Source organism: Myxocyprinus asiaticus, chromosome 20, assembly GCF_019703515.2.
Source record: "Myxocyprinus asiaticus isolate MX2 ecotype Aquarium Trade chromosome 20, UBuf_Myxa_2, whole genome shotgun sequence".
Taxonomy (NCBI): domain Eukaryota; kingdom Metazoa; phylum Chordata; class Actinopteri; order Cypriniformes; family Catostomidae; genus Myxocyprinus; species Myxocyprinus asiaticus.
The window spans coordinates 28,272,778-28,290,496 of NC_059363.1; the positions used below are offsets into that span (position 1 = coordinate 28,272,778).

Here is a 17,719-nt window from a genome sequence, read left to right on the forward strand (position 1 = left end):
CAACTACAATAATATTTATTATTAACAGTAACTCTCAATTATAATAAAAATAATGTGGGAATATTTCCAAGCAGCCTTATCAATTACAAAAGAAAAATTATCTGCACTCTTTTTTCTTCTCCACTTTATTTAATTTTTTCACCAGTCAGGTGCGCATGTCCAAGCAGTAACATAAAATAATACATATTTAGGGTTTACAGGTTGTTAGCATTACTCATTACTTTGTATTTTCACTTTAACCTTATAATACCCAATATAATAAAAACATATATATTAATAATAATAAAAAAATAAGACAATAATAGAATAACTATAAAAGTAATTTATGAACATTGATTCTAATAAATAAAATTCACAAGTAGCAGCACAAATAATTACATTAGTTGTTAGCATTAGCCTACTCATCATCAGTTTTTACACATTGTAAAGTGTGACCAAGCTTAATTAATGTGCAAACGTGCAATTTTCCGGTAGGCTACACTGCTGTTAGTTTTATAAAGTTTGACAGTTCAGACTCAAGAGAGGCATTTTTGGGAGTTACGATTGCTGGCCATCTTAATTTCGTTTTCCAGTCTAGTTTCGTTTCTTTGTAAAACACTGTCCTCCAGCTGAAAAAAAGACGCTAAATTCCCTGTATAATGCCGCTCTGGCCTCACGTGTTAAAGAGAGCAATGTTTCGCTGTGGACAGCTGTGTTCTCGCGTATTTGCGGTGGAATTTGATTTGCGCACCGAACCTTTTTATTTCACATTCAGCACAAGCCCTCAGATTTTGCGTCATGATTATCAACAGGTCTTCAGAGAGGATGGGCAACGCTACTGGCTGCAAGTCCACTGCGATAACACAATTCAGAAAGCGCGAGCTCACGCAGAAATAAAACGCGCGTTGTCAGAAAAACTGGCACGAGATTGCGATGTTTTCGAAGCGTCCTGCTTTGTCCCGGATGTCAAAAACACTGCCGATAATTATTATTATTATTATTTTTATATACGGAGCAAATCCACTACAGCCCTTTCATAGGAAATATGGAAGAAATACAACCAAAATAAATCAGTATGTGTGTTTTCATACAAGCGCGAGGGTCAGTACTGCTGGCAGGAGTCGTGGTCACCTGTCCATCAAATGGAGCGGGTAGAGAGGCATTACGTCACACCTGCAGCAGCACCAGCGTATCACCAATCCACACTTAACATCAAGAACTCTGACGTGTAACTGGATGGACGAAGCCTATAAGGTCCTTCAAGAGGTAGGAGGATGATAAACAAGGTCCTGATTATTTTTGTCTGGTTGTTTATATTACACTGAAACTAAAAGTGACAGTAGGCTATCTAAACCAAGACTCCTCATCTGCCCATCCTAGTGCAGTGACATTATCCCTGAGTCTAAGGAAGTGCTGCAGCTTGTGGACAAGCAGAAGTGAAGGTTTTCCAGTCATTGTGATTGAGGGACTGGATGCTACAGGTTCATTTTGTACCTCTAATGTTGTATAACATGTACTCAGATTCTCAGAATCTAATCTGAAAATTCAAAGGTGATACAGTAAAAAAAAAAAAAAAAAAGACCATCTAGATACATATATGTACTGTATATGTATGTATGTATATGTATAGTATGTATGTATGGGTTGGGAGGGTTACTTTTGAAATGTATTCCACTACAGATTATAGAATACATGCTGTAAAATGTAATTTGTAACATATTTCGTTAGATTACTCAAGGTCAGTAACATATTCTAAATACTTTGGATTACTTCTTCAGCACTGGTAGATTTTTTCACTTGTTTTGATAATAAAAACTGCCAGTACAGTAAGACAAAATACACGTTAAAATACATTCTCTGAAAAACCTAAATATCTTATGCAGTGTTGTTTCTAAAACAAGATAAATCAAATTTATCTTGTTTTAAGGATTTTTAGATATTTTTACAGGAAAACAATACAAAAATTATTATCAAGAATATAATTTTTGCCCTAATATCAAAGGTCTTACTAGAAAAAATAAATTATGATCCAACGTGGATTTTCTTGATAAAAAAATATAATCATGCCTGGTAACGTGCATGTGAAATGGCTAGAAATAGCATTTTATCTTAGCATAAAGCTGACAATTTATACAAGGTTTATTTCTATTTCTTCTGCTCCAAACTTACTTCAAACTTACTTCTCTGTCTGCTCGTATGAATATAACACATCATAAGAAAGTGTTTCACCGCTGTTCAAATGCACTTTGGATCGCATCATTTATATGTATAAATGTTTTCCATCTGAAAGGTCTAAATATTAAATGAAAAAAATGACAATAAAATGCAAAGTAATCTCTTCAGTAATCAAAATACTATTTGAATGTAACTGTATTCTAATTACCAATGATTTAAATGGTAACTGTAGTGGAATACAGTTACTCATATTTTGTATTTTAAATACGTATTCCTGTTACATGTATTTTGTTACTCCCCAACCCTGTATATATACAGTATACAGTATATATATATATATATATATATATATATATATATATATATATATATATATATATATATATATATATACATACACACACACACACACACACACACACACACACAGTATATATCACTTTTAAATTGTTTCAGTCAATGTCTTCTCTCCATACCATCTCCTGATTTCTTCATGAACCCAGGTAAAACTACTCTCACAGAAGCCCTGTGGGAGTCTCTGAATGCCACACTACTGAAGTCTCCTCCCCAGTGCCTGGCTCCGTTAAGACAGCGCTTTGACTCAGAGTCACCAAGGCTCCGCAGGGCCTTTTATGCTCTGGGGAACTACATCACCGCAGGCCACATTGGAAAAGAGTCCTCAGGGGCTCTTGTCATAGTGGACAGGTAAAGATGATGTGTACACTCAGTTGCTGTTTGGGCAGCACTATAGAAAATGTTGAAGACTATCTATGTCAAAGGGACAGTTCAAGTTGTTCCATGTTGTTCCAAAACCCACCGGTATGACTTTCTGTCTTCTGTTTAACACAAAAGATGTGAAGCAGAATTTTAGCTTCAGTCACGATTCACTGTCATTGAATGGAATAGTAAGTAATTTTGCCTAACATCTCCTTTATTGTTCAGTAGAAGGAAGAAAGTAATAAGGATTTGGAACAACATGAGGGTGAGTAAACTTTGACAAAATTTTCATTTTTTTGTGTCTAAATCACTTTAGAGCCCAAAATGGAGTGCAAAAATAGCCTCACTTAAATTTTAAATACAGCTGCTAGAACAATGAAAACAAAACCATAATTTATTATTCCTTGGTGTTTATTAGAGTCAGAAATTAACCAGGCCTCATGGCGTGGGTGACAAAAACGCCCCAGATATTTAATATGTGGTTGCAAAATGCCCCCTAGTTTATTCATCTAAAAAATGTTTTATTTTTTTTCCAAAATCAAATCCCTTTATTGTCACTCAATCATATACACAAATGCAACAGTGGGTGAATGAGACATATACCAATTTACAATAAACATCAAATTTACACAACACAATTTGCATATCTAATATACACATAATTACACACAACACAATATACAAATAATAATATATACAAAACACACAATATAGAATACACAGTATACAATAAAAAATTGTATATATAAAATATACAGTCGGTTGATAGTCAGTTGCCAGTGTGTTGTTAAGAGAGAATATCATTTATGACAGTCCAGTGTAAGATTAATAAAGTGCAGTGCTGATGTATATTGATCATGAGAGATCAAGAGTTCAAAAGTCTGATTGCTTGGGGGAAGAAGCTGTCGTGAAGTCGGCTGGTGTGGGTCCTGATGCTGCGATACCGCCTGCCTGATGGTAGCAGTGAGAGCAGCCCATGGCTCAGGTGGCTGGAGTCTCTGATGATCCTCTGAGCTTTTTTCACACACTGCCTGGTAGATATGTCCTGGAGGGAGGGAAACTCACCTCCAATGATGTGTCTGATAGTTCGCACCACCCTTTGCAGGGCTTTGCGGTTGACGGCAGTGCTGTTGCCATACCAGGCAGTGATGCAACCAGTCAGGATGCTCTCTACAGTGCTGGTGTAGAACCGTGTGAGGATGTGGTGGTTCATTCCGAACTTCCTCAGCCATCTCAGGAAGTAGAGGCGCTGGTGAGCCTTCTTCGCAATGGCCTCAGTGTGGTCAGACCATGTGAGTTCCTCAGTGATGTGGACACCAAAGAACTTGAAGCTGCTGACTCTCTCCACCAGTGCTCCATTGATGGTGATGGGGCTGTGTTCTCTGTCTTTTGTCCTGAAGCCCACCACAAGCTCCTTGGTTTTGCTGATGTTGAGGGAGAGGTTGTGCTCCTGACACCAGCGTGTCAGAGTGTGCACCTCCTCTCTGTAGGCTGTTTCATCATTGTCAGTGATCAGACCTACCACCATCGTATCATCAGCAAACTTAATGCAAACTCATCCCGTAAGGGAGAGTAGCAATGGTCCAAAACCCGGTCCCCTCGTGTGTTGAAACTGATGTGTTGGTAGTATTTCGGTGCTATTGACTTGAGGTTGCCTTTGTTAAAGTCCCCGGTCACAATGAACGTGGCCTCAGGGTGCGCGGTTTCCTACTTGCTTATACTCCCATAGAGATCCTTGAGTGCCCGGTCTGTGTCGGCTTGTGGGGGGATGTACACAGCTGTGATATTGACCGCCGTGAATTCCCTCGGTAGCCAGATTGGTCGACACAGAAGCATGAAAAATTCCAGATCAGGAGAGCAGAAAGACTTGATAGAATGTACATTCCTCTGATCACACCAGGATTTGTTGATCATAAAACATACACCACCACCTCTGCTTTTTCTTTTTTTAGGTCTTTCACTCTATCCACTCAGTGCATGGAGAACCCTGCGGGTTCGATGGCTGAGTCTGGAATCTCTGCAGACATCCAAGTTTCTGTAAGGCAGATAATGCAGCAGTCCCTTGTCTCTCGTTGGAAAGAGATCCGTGCTCTCAGCTCACAGAGCTTGTTGTCCAGAGACTGAACTTTTGCCAGTAGAATACTGGGTAGCAGGGGTCAATTTGTGCGACATCTTAGTTTGATGAGAACACCGGCTCTCCTTCCCCTTTCTGCCCAGACAAAGGGCTCTGCTGTCATGTTTGTAAACAGCAGGTCAGCATTGAGGTATTTAAAGTCCGGTTTTCGGTGTGCTATTGCAGAACCAATGTCCAAAAGTGTTTGTCTATTGTAGAAAATAAGGCAGAAGACATCCAAGACAAAAAAACATAAGAACTGTAGACAAAACAAACCAAAAACTGCAACATTGGGTCGGAGTTCGCAATGCAGTAGCCATATTCGGCGCCATCTTGAGTCCAAATATTTGATATATTTACTGTATGTTGGCTTGAGTTGACAAGGCCAACATACTGTTATTCTACAGACTTGGTTATTCTTAGACCAAAATTTTCCATTGTAACTCCTCCTAGAGCTTTCAAGCTACATCCACCAAATTTGGCACAAATATGCAGACTGTTCTGACTCAGGTTGCTATGTTTTTTCTAACTGATCCAACATTGAAAATCCCCAAAATCCCATAGTCTTCCATTAATGGAATGTTCAAACCAATCTAGCAACATTCTAATAACTAGCTAGAAAACCCTAGCAATCAGCTAGAACAGAATAGCAATAAATAGCAACCAGTCAGAACAGCCTGGCAACACCTAGCAATGAGCCAGAACATCCTAGCAAACACTTAGTAATGCACTGTCTGTCTATAGACCTTATTCACGCTAGCACTATATTTGATTTTTAATGGGAAGACAATGAGGCTGTGAGGGATAGACTTACAGTCTCTTCAATGGCACGAACGGATCACATCTAGATCACATCTGATTTTCCACAACTCGTGTTGTCTGGAGTTCTTTGTATACTAAATGTTCTTAGTGTAACAAGTTTCTCTTCTGGAGGAGACAGGAGGCAACAAAGGTTTTTTATTTCCTTTCGCCTCAGGTTCACTGTATTTTAATACAGTCTTTTCACTCAATCAGGTCACACAAATATCCTTTTCTGGAACACACAGTTAGATCATCAGTAAGCATCAAGCTCATACTCTCTCTATTTCTGTGTGAGCTGGTGGCCTTTAAGTCTCTCTCTGCCATCACAATAACAAAAAACAGGTGTTAGAGATAATTACAACCTAGGTGACGAGCCTTACCGGTCTCTCTCTCCCGCAGACAGACACACGACCATGCCCCCCCCCCCTCCATTCCTGGAGAGGAAGTCAACCACAGCCATCTGTACTCCTAGACTGTGGATTACCTCAAACTTGAATGGCTGAAGTGCCAGGTACCAGCGGGTGATCCGTGCGTTGGTATCCTTCATGCAGTGGAGCCATTGGAGTGGGGTGTGATCTGAACAGAGGGTGAAGGCCCGCCCCAGCAGGTAGTAGAGGAGGGTGAGGATGGCCCACTTGATTGCCAGACACTCCTTCTCCATGGTGCTATACTTAGTCTCCCTCAGTGAGAGCTTACAACTAATGTACAGCATCAGTTGCTCCTCCCTCTCCACCTCCTGTGAGAGCACTGCCCCCAGCCCCCTGTATGATGCATCCGTCTGCAAAATAAAGGGGAGAGAGAAGTTAGGAGTGTATAAAAGCGGCCCCCCACAAAGCACTGACTTTATTTTTAGAAAGCCTATTGGCGCTTCTCCATCCACTGGACCGGATTCGGGCCCCCTTTTTAGTAAGATCAGTCAGCGGGCTGGTGACATCAGAGTAACTAGGCACAAAACTTCGGTAGTGGCCAGTCAGCCCCAGAAACTGTCTCACCTCCTTTTTGGTCTTGGGCCTCGGACAGGCCACGACTGCTGTGGTTTTGTCAACCTGGGGACGCACCTGCCCATGGCCCAAGTGAAACCCCAGATACCAAACTTCCACCCACCCAATTGTGCACTTCTTTGGGTTGGCCGTGAGCCCCACCCATCGTAGTGATCTCAGGACAGCCCTCAGTTGTTGCATATGCTGCTGCCAGTCATTGCTATAAATAATAATATAATCTAAATATGCAGTGGCATATGCTGTATGAGGTCTGAGGATTTTGTCCATGAGATGCTGGAACATGGCGGGGGCCACGAACAAACTGAACGGAAGGGTCACGAATTGGTGTAATCTGAATGGTGTGGAAAAAGCTGTTTTTTGGAGATTGGAGTTAAAGGGATCTGCTAATAACCATTTGTTAAGTCCAGTGTTGAATAAAATTGAGCCGAGCCCAACTGATCGAGCAATTTGTCAATCTGAGGCATTGGGCACGCATCAAATTTGGACACTGCATTCACTTTGCGATAGTCTACACAGAACCGGACTGACCCGTCGCTCTTAGGCACCAGAACCACCGGGCTGGCCCAATCTCTGTGCGACTCTTCTAATATGCCCATATCAAGCATAGCCTCTAATTCTTCCTTAACGACCTTTTTTTTGTGTTCAGGAAGGAGATAGGGCCAGCTACGAATCACCACCCCTGGGGTGGCCTCGATATGGTGTTCTATGAGGTTCGTGTGACAGGGAAGTGGCGAGAACACGTCCGCAAATTCCGTTTGCAACTTGGCCACATCTGTGAGCTGAGACAATGAGAGGTGGTCTCCACAAGGGAACGGGGTGAATGAATTTGGTTTGAGCATCACCTCTGGCCCAAGCTCCGCCTTCTTGGGGACTACCGTTGTTAGAGCCACAGGGACCGCCTCCCTCCATGCTTTTAGGAGGTTGATGGTAAACCTGACATGCCCCGCCACTATCCGTCTGCTTAACCTCATAATCGAGATCTCCGACTCGCTGCATGACCTCAAAAGGCCCTTGCCACTTGGCGAGTAATTTAGAGCTTGAGGTGGGCAGTAATACAAGCACTTTATCTCCCGGTGTGAATTCCTGTAGTCGAGTGCCCCTGTCAAACAGCCGGCTTTGACGTTCCTGAACTTGGAACAAATTCTCCTGTATTAACTGCCCCAAAGTGTGGAGTTTTGCTCTAAGATCAAAAACGTACTGGATTTCATTTTTAATATTTGAAGGTCCTTCCTCCCAAGCTTCCCGTATGATGTCGAGCATGCTGCGTGGCCGACGCCCGTACAGTAGCTCGAATGGGGAAAACCCTGTGGAGGCTAGCAGGACCTCTCATACTGCAAATAACAGGGGATCGAGCCACTTATCCCAATTCCTGACGTCCTCGTGTACGAACTTACGAATCATGTTTTTTAAGGTTTTGTTAAATCGTTCCACCAACCCATCTGTTTGTGGGTGGTAAACACTGGTGTGAATTGATTTAATACCTAACAATTCATACAGTTCTTGTAGTGATCATACAATTTTGAACAGCACACTATATAGTAAATGTGAACTCATTTAAGCAAAGTAAAGTCAAACCCATGGGTGGGGTCAATGAGCATCAACAGGTAAATAGATTCTTAAAACCAGGCCAATTCGTTCCCAAAATCAGTGGATGGGTGAGGCGGGAATTAACCGTGGCCTCTACTCTATGCTTTTCTCCCCTGAATAGTATCTCAGTAGTAACCACTAGATACCTATGAATATCCCCGTGCACACACTGCACCCTTACCCGTTTATTTGTGCCCAATGCCCCGTCTTGCACCAAGTGATGGTGAATGGAGATTTGAGAACAGCCTCAAACCAATCAAAGCTTGGTATGTATCCCCTTTTAGACTTACTGGTATACGATACATCCCTGCCCAATCGGGGGCAGCCTGTGGAGCGTCAGGGATCCGGACCAGTGTCACCACCTCCATTGCCGAGCAATGATCCTGGAAGTGCCCAGCTTCCCTGCAGCCCCAGCAGCCCATCCCAGGCCTCCCTGCCTCCCTACCTTGCTCGTGGGGGCAGACCCGCCAACCTGGGAAGGAGAGTGGAGAGAGACAGGAGAAGAGGGAGACACGGGGAAGGACCATTTAGTCCAGGGAAAAGGTTTGGGAGGGGTTCCTCCCCACCTCTGGGGAGCTGGAACAGGATGGGAAGGGGAGGGGCGAGAGGGAAGGTGGGGGTTGAGATGCAGGAGAGAGAGAGAGAGAGAGAAGAGAGAGAAAGAGAACCTGCTTTGATGCCTCCTGGAAGCGCTGCCATGTAGTTCTCTGCCAGCTGGACGGCCTCTTCCAACCGGGTGGTGACACTGGACCCACTCGGCCATCCCACGAAGAAGCTGGGCGATGAACTGCTCCAGTACCACCAGGTCAATGATGTCCATGGTACCACGGGTCCCCTCAGCCAGCAACCATTTCCGGCAAGCATCCCGGAGCTGTTGGGCGAAGGCAAACGGGCGGCCATGTCTGCCGAATCTCAGGGATCGGAACTACTGGCGATTTTGTTCTGGACTATGGCTGACCTGCTGCAGGATGGTTTTCTTCAGATCCAGGTAGTTGAGGAGGCTGGTGGCGGGAAGTTGGGCCGCTAGCTGTGCCTCTCCGGAGAGTAGCGGCAACAAGCGGGCCGCCCACTGGTCGGGTGGCCACTTCCACACTTCTGCGGTCTTCTCGAATAAGTCGAGGTAGGCTTCTGGGTCGTCATTGGGCCCCAGCTTCATCAGGGTGATGGGGGAAGTGGGCTCCGGGGGGGTTGCAGCGCCAGCCCCCTCCCTCTCAATCAGGCTCTGGAATACCTGCCAGTCCTTGGCTTGGGCCTGGAGCAAGAGTTGGAACTGCTGTTCCTGCTCCAGGTGTAACTCGATGAGGGGCTTGGTGCTGTGTCTGCTGGATGCTGGCGAGGGATTTGATGACTTCGCCCAGCGGTGAAGATTCAATAGCAGTGTGGTCCTCCAATTCCTGGGTTTTGTCACCAGTGTAACAAGTTCTTTGGGCAATGGAGGAGACAGGAGGCAACGAAGCAGTGCAGGCAAGGTTTTTTTTATTTCCTTTCACCTCAGGTTCACGGTATTTTAATACAGTCTTTTCACTCAATCAGGTCATACAAATATCCTTTTCTGGAACACACAGTCAGATCATCAGTAAGCGTCAAGCTCATACTCTCTCTCTCTCTCCTTCTGTGGTGAGCTTGTGGCCTTTAAATCTCCCTCCGCCATCACTATGACAAGAGACAGGTGTTAGAGATAATTACAACCTAGGTGACGAGCCTTACCGCTCTCCCTCTCCTGCAGACAGACGCACGACCACGCCTCCATCCCCATAGACAGATATTTTATCAATGTTTTGTCTGCGGAACGATCTAAAACACTTTACTGACAAATGGACAACACATTTATTTATTTAGTTATTTTACAAAAAGTATGCCCTCATAATGGTAAAAATGCCCCTGAAAATAAATTCCAGGGTGAAAATATTGGCCATTAATTAAAAGCAAGTTCATTTCTGGCACTGGTGTTTAACAAGTATGAGTTGAAGAGAATATACTGTAGTTGAACCCTGAAGAACCAGTTTTATTGATCTCTGATAGGTACTGGCACAGCACAGCAGCTTATGCCATTGCCACAGCAGTAAGTGGGAGAGTGGAAAACCTCCATAGACTAAGCTCAGAACTGTACCAGTGGCCAGAAGACCTGCTCCAGCCAGACCTGGTGCTGCTCCTGACTGTCAACCCAGATGAGAGACTGAGAAGACTCAGGGACAGGGGACAGGGAAAAACCATTGAGGAGACAGAGTTAAAGGTCAATCAACTGTTCAGACTCAAGTAGTTCAACCAACTGTAAATGTGTCTTGCAATTTCAAAGGTACATAACTACCCACTTGTACTTCATGATAACGCTTAAAGGGACAGTACACCCCGAAATGAATATTATGTGATCCTTTACTCACACTTATATAGTTTCAAACTCGACGCTTTTTTTGTGTGTGTTTTTTTTGTTCGTGAAACACTAAAGGAGAAATTTTGATGAATGTACATGCTCCTTTTTTCCAAACAGTGACTACAAGCTCCAAAAAGGGAAAAAAACCCAAACAAACATAAAATAGTTTAACTTGTGCACTATATTCCAAGTCTTCTTAAGCCATATAATAGGTTTGTGTGAGAGCTAGTCAGATATTTAAATTGTTATTCACTCATAATCTCATTTGTGTTTGTGTTCTATTAGAAACTGGCACATTTAAATGTGTTGCATCAAGTTTAACTCCCATTGGTTCTCCAGTGTGTCATAACTGAACGCGGCATGCCAGTTTGAGTATGTGGAATAGCAAACAAGGTTTAAGGCAAGATCTTTATTGAATTATGGCGGTAACCCCGGACCACAGCCAGTGCCCAAACAAGAACTTCCTCTCCTGGATTACACTGGCAAGTTTTGTCAACTCGCATCTTCCACCACTATCTCGGACCCCTACCTCTGTGCTATTTACAGAATGGGCTTGAACATCCACCGTCCCACTGCTCTTCCAGAAGTAGATAATCTTTCCTTCTTGGAATACGTCCGAGCCACACTCTTCATCCATCACCCCTCAATATCGTCCGTTTCCAAGGTAATGCCTTCCACGGCCCCTGTTTCCAAGGTAACTCCTCCTCATACAATTCCCCTAAATTTTTTGGGGGGGGGGGGGTTCATCCTCTTCAAGCTCCGGTGGTCAATTTCCCCATCGCAGGCAGCGGTAGCAACCACGGAGGTTGCAATTCCCCCGTATTCTGTGAATTATGGCGGTAACCCCGGACCACAGCCAGTGCCCAAGCCTGCCACGGTTAACGTTCCCATGCTCACGATCATGGAGGTCGATCCCCAGTCTCAGCCTGTACCCTTCCACTGCTCTCTGCCCCGAGCCTTCCACGGATTTGCCCCTTGAGCCTCTTACAGCTCTGCCTCCCTTGGCTCCGCCCTCAGTCTCTTCCACGGTTCCGCCCGCTTCCCCAGCGGTTCTGCCTCCTGACCCAGTCTCTGCCCTGTGGCAGCCTCCCAGGCCTCCTGACCCAGTCCCTCCCAGGCTCCCGGATCCATTCTCAGCCCTGAAGCCACCCCCTAGGCCTCCTGATCATCCTCCTTGGATCCTTCATCTTCTGCGTCATCATACCCTCATCCGTCGTTGGCGGCCAGGAGTCTCCCTTTAAAGTAATGTCTCCATTTTCTTCAAGGACTCTTATTTTTAAGTTTTCCCCCGGACATCATATCCCATAGTGCACTGCCCTCATCACTTCCATCTGTTTCTCATTATCATCACCTGTATTCCATTCCCTCATTATTTCCTTTTGTATAAATATCCTCCAGTTTTACCCACTCCTTTGTCAGTCCTTGAAGTGTTTCGTTGAGTTAATGAAGTGCTACTTTGTGTTTAAGAAGTGTTGTTTAATAGTTTGTTTCCACTCCAGCGAGTATAATTAAAGGTTTTAAACATTCCACTCCTATGTCTCCTCTCTTCCACTCCTAGACACTATGTTACAATGACATGTGTGTTTTTTTGTTTGTTTGTTTTTTAGCCTATTTTGGATGGCATAAGTGTGAGTAAATTATGACTATTCTTTTTATAGTAACAATTTTAAAAGTTCCATTCGGCAGTTTCCACATGTACTACTGGCAGTTACACACCTACTAGTTTGTTTATTTTTGTAAGAAAAAATGGGAAGCTACTACTCGAGTGAAGTCCAAATGTGTATTTTTCAGCTGTTTTCTGGAAGAGAAGCAGAACTCAACATAATGAATGTTAACCCAAATAACAGTACAAAAATACAACAATTTTTAATACATTATATACAATACATAACAATAGACTTTTACTACTTTAGATATTTTTAGTAAAACAACGAAGTGTTTATTCTCTACCATTAAACATATTCAGAAAGATGATTTATGAAAAATAACTTTATTTGTTTATAGTGTATTTGATAAATTTTCATCATATGAATTGGCATTTGATTAAACAACACACAGTACATAGCAATATTGACAAAATGCTTCTTGTTTTCAGAGTGGATGAAGCTTACAAGAGAATCCAGATGCAAGCCCCTCTCCCCAAGAAGTGCTGCAACAAGTGCTGTTTTTAATTAGGAACAATTGTCACCTGTGAACTACCAATTCCTGCGAGTCAGGAAGACATGCAATACCACTGCGCTCCACTAGATGGTAGTATAGTGTTACGATTTCATCCCTAGTCGTCTAAAACCCCCACTGTAAAAGTCCCAGTCAGCTGAGCCTGTTGATTGAAAGCGAGGCTGGTGGCAAGCAGCCTGCGTGTATTTCAGGGCTCATATCTGGACATGTCACAACATATTCCCCTTCCCACAGAGCTTTAGTGATGACACGATAGAGAAAGTTATTGCGAGTGTCGATGCATGTCAGCTCTCATAGGCAGGTTCACGGCATCCACTTTCCTCACCCTGACTTATTCCCACTGAAACACAGGAACTTAACTAAAGAGGTTTGGGAATTCATCAATCACTTCAATTAGATTTAAACACAAGTACTCATTGTTGGTCAGCTCACCATTCACTCCTAAAGAGGATGGAAGCAGGGGACTTTATGGGGATATTAAAAGCAATAGATCTGATCCGGGCAATTTAAATTTTCTTTGATTTGTTGCTGTTTCTTTTGGACAAAGATTCTGATCATTAATAAAAAGTGATATGCTAGGACAAAGAAATACCGTACATATACCTCTCTTTTCAGTTCCAGAGTCCTGCTTTCTGTTTATGATCTTCTTATAAAAAGTTTTATGGAATATACATTTTAAACATGTATAATCTTATAAAAATAAAAAAAACATATCCCGGTTATATTTCACCACAAAATCAAAAGAATAAACTTAAAATTAAACCTTTTTTTAGGACCATCCAATTTTTTTTGCAATGTATTTTTTTTGTTTTTTTTTGTTTTTTTTTACATTTAAGCACACTTCCCCTCAAATTCAAAATGACTGTAATACTAATATAATAAAATAATACTGTAATATAAACCATTTACAATTGAAATAATATCATTGTTTTTGTCACACATTATTTTTTTGCATTACAGTAAAGAGAATTGGGGCCAGGAGGTGCATAATTGTCATGAAAATAATGTCGCGATGCAAAAAAATGTAATGGTCCCTTTAACAGGCATAATTTTATTTATGCAAAAAAAAAAAAAAAAAATATCTTTTGATTTTGGGGTGAAATGTGATCTGGACATGTTATTCAAAGTTTTAGTAAGATTCACCTGCCCAAGGATCTGCTCGCATACACTTATACACACTAACAATACCACTCTTATCGTATAATTCATTTATATGGTGAGTGCTGCATTTACCCAGTGATAGCAAGATTAATTAAAAGTTTGAGTAATTATGAATTCAGTGAGGATGTGGGTCGGGGAAGACAGAGTGACCCGTCTCTCTTACACTGATGCCTCAGCAGAGGGGAGAGGAGAGTGGGGTATATTCATATGGCAATTAATGGAGTCCTGTAGATCACTGTCAGATGGCTTTCCACACCACTGCGCAATTACACACTCCCCTTAGCCAACTATTGAATCTCTCGCTACAGATGCAATTATGTTTATTTTTTAACACACTGCATATACTCCATATATGCTTGTCAGTAGTTAATATTAAAGCCTTGTATTGCACCTAAGGCACCTAAAATACTATATTTAAAAGTGCTGTGTGGGAAATGGACTGCTCAGTGATTTTAATGCATGACTTAAATTATTTTTTCTTTTCTTTTTTCTTTTTGCTTGGAGCCCAATGTGGCCCCCAATGGTCAGACAGCTAGCTTGATCAATTTTCCATCTATTTGCAATTGCCTCAGAGGGAATATACAGTGTTTAAGTATTATTCAGTTGCTATGGACAGACTCTCCTACAATACAGTTCGTATAAGTGCAGGGGTGGGGGGGTTATGTGCTCTTAAAAATGCTGTCTGTGGGCTACATGTAAGTTGCTTAAATATTGCTGTAGATATTGATATTCTTCTCTGACTATAATAAAAGTCTTTCTTATGGTGCTTTATAATAATATGATGTAGAATGGAAATATAAAATCATGAAAAAGTGCTTGTAGATTTTGTCGTACTTTATTTTACAGTGTCAGTGTTACATAAAATATAGGTGACTAATGTAAAGTACTACAGAAATAACAATAACAATATGTACTGTAAATACAAGCAACTACACAAAATAATTACACAGTGAGTACATGTAAAATATTGGTATTACTCTGTAATTATTTATGTAAATGTGGACTATGTAAAAAACTATAATTTCTTTAGACACTTAGGATCCATTGATATTTTCATATTATTAAAAACATGGATATTATGCTCTAAGGCATCTAGTTCTAAGTTCTAGTTTTAATAAACTTGATATATTTACAACTGTACATTCAAAATTCTACAAGCAAAACCTCACAACCTTAATTTTTCATTTCAGCCTAAACTATTTATACAAATAAGACATTTACATTTGCATCTCTTCTTTTAGCTGACGTTTTAATCTAAAATGACTTACAAATGAGGAACGTTGCGATATGAGTCTTTTACGGTAATCGGAAATAAAACAAAGTCGAATGCATTTCATGTGTGCATCTGAAATATGGAAAATCAGGTCACATTGCAGAAGGTCTGTTCAGAGAGGAAAGGTACGCCACCATCCTCCTCAGCAGGCCCCGCACTATCTACATCGGCCACTTCAATATTTAATTAGCATAACAAAAAACAAGATAGAGAAAACCCTCTCTGCAATAATTAAAGATCCAGCAGGGATGGAGCTGCACAGCAGTCTGTGGTCCCCCCTGCCTAAGTAATAGATCAAATGAAAGCTGTCACTATGAACATGAATAATGAGTGAAGTGCGGTGAGAGTGAGGTGGGGGTGTTATAGGGGAGTGGGCTGGTGTGGGATCTGGAGACCTGGCACTGACACCCTCCTTCTCCGGGCCTACAGAAGCTGCCAACTGCACTGGGGGTTCTGAGTTGAGGGAGGGCTATAGAAGCCTATAGGACCCTATGGAAGGCATGACGAGAGGAAGAAGTGACCAGAGAGTGTGTGTGTGATGTTTTGATATCTTTGAGGCCCTTAAATGGCACAAGAAGTGTTACCGTCCTTTAAAGCCACCAGCTGATACTGTTGACACGTTATCTTAGCTTATTTTAGAGAGAAATGCACCTACTTGTGTTAAATCTTAAGACACTATACAGTAGATAAACTTTACCATTTAAAATAATTTGTCATTATAGTTGAAAATGTTTTTGTATTACAGTAATGAGAATTAGAGGGGCAATATGCTTAATTGTTATGAAAATGATGCCACAATGCAAAAAATAAATAAATAATACTAATTTGCCTAAAATAGGCTTCATACTTCAATTCTGCTTTTCTTGCAGCATTTTTTCTTATTTATTTCTTTTGATTTTGGAACAAAAAAATGACCCAAACGTGTTCTTGACAGTCTTCATGAGATTCACTTGTAGACCTTTTTAGCTGGCCTTTTTTATATAAAAGAAGGCAAAATATTCATGCATTTTTAAATACATGCATTAAAAGGCTTAATCTCTTTACCCATGGGGAGATGCATCCTTATAAACATCTACAAGAATACTGTATGCACAGACTTACAAACAGATGCAAAGAAAAATGAGCCAAACTCAAAATCAATGTGCACACTCCATTTCTTGGAATTGGGATAAAATTGCAATGAGTGTTCCTGACAGCAGATAGAGGAGCTACTCCAGGAATTGTTAAATATTTAAACACACTGCAAGATCTCATTAAAATCTGTACAAGCACAGCCCACACCAAAACCCCCATCAGTGTTGAGCGCAGTCGTTTTGGATACTAGTCATAACTCAGTGAATTGTGACACAACACTTATTATCTAAAGCTTCCTTGTCATACTAAGAGCATCATAAATCATCATTTTCAGTAAAATGAGGCAGTCTTTGACTGAGATTCATAAAATTCTGCTTGAATTCTGAGACCCCAAAAGCAGAAAACAACAAAAATAGATTGAGGGGACGAAAACAGTAAAGAAAAAGAACAGCTCGACAGTTCCGACTAGACGACTAACTCTGTAGACACAAAAACGAGATGGTGAAAAAACTTGGATTCTCCCGAGTGATCTTTTCTACCAAAAGTCTTAATTCTTTGTATTGTTAGCGTTCCCCTATTTTTAGCTGGGCTGCCCTCTCAAATAAATTGATTTCTTGTGGAGAGCTTGAATCTGCACAGTTCAAGTTTTTGTCCCTCATATCTTCCTCTCTCTTCCCCTTAGGAATAAATCAAAGACCGAGTCTGCCTAGTTGCTACGCAGCTATATGTATCTTTTTATACTTGAAAATGGTTTATTTTTGTTCAAGTGCCATTAATGGCGGGGAATGCTTTAAACTTCATCAGCGTCAACTGTCATGATAAAGCAGAATATCTGTTTATCCCATCTCCTTGTTTATTTATTTATCAAGAACCATTGATTTCATCCAATCTCTGTCACCAAAAATGAATGCAAGGCCAAACCAAAAAAAAGACCTTGGACTGTGGAATAAAAATGTTTAAAAAACCTCAACTGCACACCCAAATAGAAGTATAGCAACTTTATTCTGCATCTTGTTTGAGTGTCAGGGGAAAAGCGAGTCTTTGATGAATGCTAGTAGAAAGATGTAAGGTAGTTGTCACTGGGAGCTCTGTGCTTGGCAAAGAAGGACGTCCGCTGCATCTAATCAGTGCTCTGAGATATGATTATGTGAGTCATTAACTGGTACAAATGTTTGCTTATCTTATATTGGAGAACAATGTAAAATAGGCCTACCGAACACAAGAGAGCTCATCCTTTATTATCACAAGGCCATATTCACACTCAATCTAAAAACAGTTTTCACTCCTCT

General features: G+C 41.5%; 1 pseudogene; it reads left to right on the forward strand.

Moving 5' to 3' along the window:
* The first annotated feature begins 1,121 nt into the window (after positions 1-1,121).
* On the forward strand, positions 1,122-13,267 carry LOC127411417 (UMP-CMP kinase 2, mitochondrial-like; annotated as a pseudogene).
* The last annotated feature ends 4,452 nt before the right edge of the window (positions 13,268-17,719 follow it).